The sequence below is a fragment of the Meles meles genome, chromosome X (assembly GCF_922984935.1).
Source record: "Meles meles chromosome X, mMelMel3.1 paternal haplotype, whole genome shotgun sequence".
NCBI lineage: Eukaryota > Metazoa > Chordata > Mammalia > Carnivora > Mustelidae > Meles > Meles meles.
The window spans coordinates 26,449,766-26,453,361 of record NC_060087.1 but is presented as its reverse complement, the minus strand read 5'-3'; the positions used below and the strand labels follow the sequence as shown (position 1 = coordinate 26,453,361).

At 39.6% G+C, this 3,596-nt stretch overlaps 1 non-coding gene across 1 annotated transcript; it reads right to left on the bottom strand.

Moving 5' to 3' along the window:
• Nucleotides 1-272: 272 nt before the first annotated feature.
• LOC123935725 lies at nt 273-365 on the bottom strand. The gene has a single exon (XR_006816998.1). It is a non-coding gene; the product is annotated as a small nucleolar RNA SNORD19 (small nucleolar RNA).
• Between the last annotated feature and the right edge of the window lie 3,231 nt (nt 366-3,596).

Genomic DNA, 3,596 nt, shown 5'->3' with positions numbered 1-3,596 from the left:
AACAGTGCTACACTGTGACTATACACAATTACATGGCAATAAGATGAAATATCTAGATCATGTAACAACATAGCTGAAACCCATAAATGCAATGAAACTGAATGAAAAATGATCCAAACAAAAAGTACATTTTTTATCTCATTCACATCTAGCACAAAAAAATAAAGAAAAAGAAAAAGGTATTTTAGAAGTCAGGACTGTGGTTATCTTTTCATGTGTCAGCGGCTGGAAGGGAGCAAGAGAGGCGTCAGCTACTGGAAGGGAGCATGAGAGGTAATTATGAGATAAGGACAGTATTCTAGCTCTTCATTTTGGTGCTATTTATACAGATATAATCAGTCTGTAAAAATTTTTCCTCATTTCTCTGTCTTCCCTTTTAATACCACTGCTGTCAAAGCAAACCACTTATAACTCAACCAGATCAAGTCAATACCCTGCTTAAAACATATGTGTTGCTCATAATGTTTCTTTTATCTGGATGACCTCACCTACACCTTACTCTGAGTCTTCCTCCTTCCTAAAACTCAGCTCAATTGTCAGCACTTCTGTGAATGCCAATGTGACCATCCAGGTCCAGAGATGACCCTGTGCTTACCTCTGCTTTATCACATCGAACGTAAAAGTTTCAAGTCCCAGGTAAAAAAAAAGAATGGATTCTCTATCAGTATAGTAACATCCATATCTTCAAAAAGCAAAAATAGGTTTTATTAACATTTCTGGGTTACTCAAGAGCTGCATTTGAATCTGGTAGCAATTATTAATTGAGAGATATTATGAATATTGTTTTCTCTAGTCTTCTACCAGAAAGGAGGATTCCCTATTCTGCAGTCTTGCTCGCTGTTGCTGGTCCCCTGCTTTCCTTAAACCCAGTTTGTCTGTCAGTGCATCTGTCGTAATTGGAATATTTCTGTGTTGTTGGGGATTCATTGAGGATGAAAGGTGGCATCAGGGTGATTTCTGACTTGTTTTAAATTTTAGCTGGGGCTCACTGATATTTCTCTGAGTTCAATTTTCTGACAAAACCAGTTTGTCTCACCATAAAGAAACATTAGCAGATTTACGTCAAATTCCTCAGGGAGGAGGAAGCATTAATATATCTGAATTGGAGAACAAGGTTTCATTCGTGAGTCCAAATTTGGGAGATAATGACACTTCTGCAAGGGGAGGGCAGTTTTCTTGAAAAAGTGAACCTTGTTTTTTTTTTTAATTTTTAAAATTTCTTTTCAGTGTACCAGTATTTATTGTTTATGCACCACACCCAGTGCTCCATGCAATACGTGCCCTCTTTAATACCCATCACCAGGCTTACCCAACCTCCCACCCCCTGCCCCTTCAAAACCCTCAGATTGTTTCCCTGAGTCCACAGTCTCTCATGGTTCATCTCCCCCTCCAATTTCCCCCAACTCTCTTCTCATCTCCATCTCCCCATATCCTCCATGTTATTCCCTATGCTCCACAAATAGGTGAAACCATATGATAATTAACTCTCTCTGACCTATTTCACTCAGCATAATCTCTTCCAGTCCCGTCCATGTTGCTACAAAAGTTGGATATTCATCCTTTCTGATGGAGGCATAATACTCCATCGTGTATATGGACCACATCTTCCTTATCCATTCATCCGTTGAAGGGCATCTTGGTTCTTTCCACAATTTGGCGACCGTGGCCATTGCTGCAATAAACATTGGGGTACAGATGGCCCTTCTTTTCACTACATCTGTATCTTTGGGGTAAATACCTAGCAGTGCAATTGCAGGGTCATAGGGAAGCTCTATTCTTAATTTCTTGAGGAATCTCCACACTGTTCTCCAAAGTGGCTGCACCAACTTGCATTCCCACCAACAGTGTAACAGGGTTCCCTTTTTTCCACATCCTCTCCAACACACGTTGTTTCCTGTCTTGCTAATTTTGGCCATTCTAACTGGTGTCAGGTGGTATCTCAATGTGGTTTTAATTTGAATCTCCCTGATGGCTAGTGATGATGAACATTTTTTCATGTGTCTGATAGCCATTAGTATGTCTTCATTGGAGAAGTGTCTGTTCATATCTTCTGCCCATTTTTTTGATATGATTATCTGTTTTGTGTGTGTTGAGTTTGAGGAGTTCTTTATAGATCCTGGATATCAACCTTTTGTCTGTACTGTCATTTGCAAATATCTTCTCCCATTCTGTGGGTTGCCTTTTTGTTTTGTTGACTATTTCCTTTGCTGTGCAGAAGCTTTTGATCTTGATGAAGTCCCAAAAGTTCATTTTTGCTTTTGTTTCCTTTGCCTTTGGAGACATATCTTGAAAGAAGTTGCTGTGGCTGATATTGAAGAGGTTATTGCCTATGTTCTCCTCTAGTATTCTGATGGATTCCTGTCTCACGTTGAGGTCTTTTATCCATTTCGAGTTTATCTTTGTGTACGGTGTAAGAGAATGGTCGAGTTTCATTCTTCTGCATATCGCTGTCCAGTTTTCCCAGCACCATTTATTGAAGAGACTGTCTTTTTTCCATTGTATATTTTTTCCTGTTTTGTCGAAGATTATTTGACCATAGAGTTGAGGGTCCATATCTGGGCTATCCACTCTATGCCAATAAGCTAAGCAACCTAGATGAAATGGATGCATTCCTGGAAACCTATAAACTCCCAAAATTGAACCAGGAAGAAATTGACAACCTGAATAGACCGGTATCTAGTAATGAGATTGAAGCAGTGATCAAAAAACCCCAAAAAACAAGAGCCCAGGACCTGACGGATTCCCTGGGGAATTCTACCAAACTTTCAAAGAAGAAATAACACCAATTCTCCTGAAGCTGTTCCAAAAAATTGAAGCAGAAGGAAAACTTCCAGACTCTTTTTATGAAGCCAGCATTACCCTGATCCCAAAACCAGGCAAAGACCCTACCAAAAAGGAGAATTTCAGACCAATATCACTGATGAATATGGATGCAAAGATTCTCAACAAGATCCTAGCAAACAGGATCCAGCAGCACATTAAAAAGATTATCCACCATGACCAGGTGGGATTCATCCCTGGGTTGCAAGGTTGGTTCAACATTCGCAAATCAATCAATGTGATAGAAGAAATCAGTAAGAGAAGAGAGAAGAACCACATGGTCCTCTCAATTGATGCAGAAAAAGCATTTGACAAAATCCAGCATCCGCCTGATGAAAACGCTTTAAAGTATAGGGATAGAGGGAACATTCCTGAACTTCATAAAATCTATCTATGAAAGACCCACAGCAAATATCATCCTCAATGGGAAAAAGCTTGCAGCCTTCCCGTTGAGATCAGGAACACGACAAGGATGCCCACTCTCACCACTCTTGTTCAACATAGTATTAGAAGTCCTAGCAACGGCAATCAGACAACAAAGAGAAATAAAAGGTATCCAAATTGGCAAGGAAGAAGTCAAACTCTCTCTTCGCAGATGACATGATTCTTTATATGGAAAACCCCAAAGACTCCACCCCCAAACTACTAGAACTCATACAGCAATTCAGTAACGTGGCAGGATACAAAGTCAATGTACAGAAATCAGTGGCTTTCTTATACACTAACAATGAAAATACAGAAAGGGAAATTAGAGAGTCGATTCCATTTACTAATAG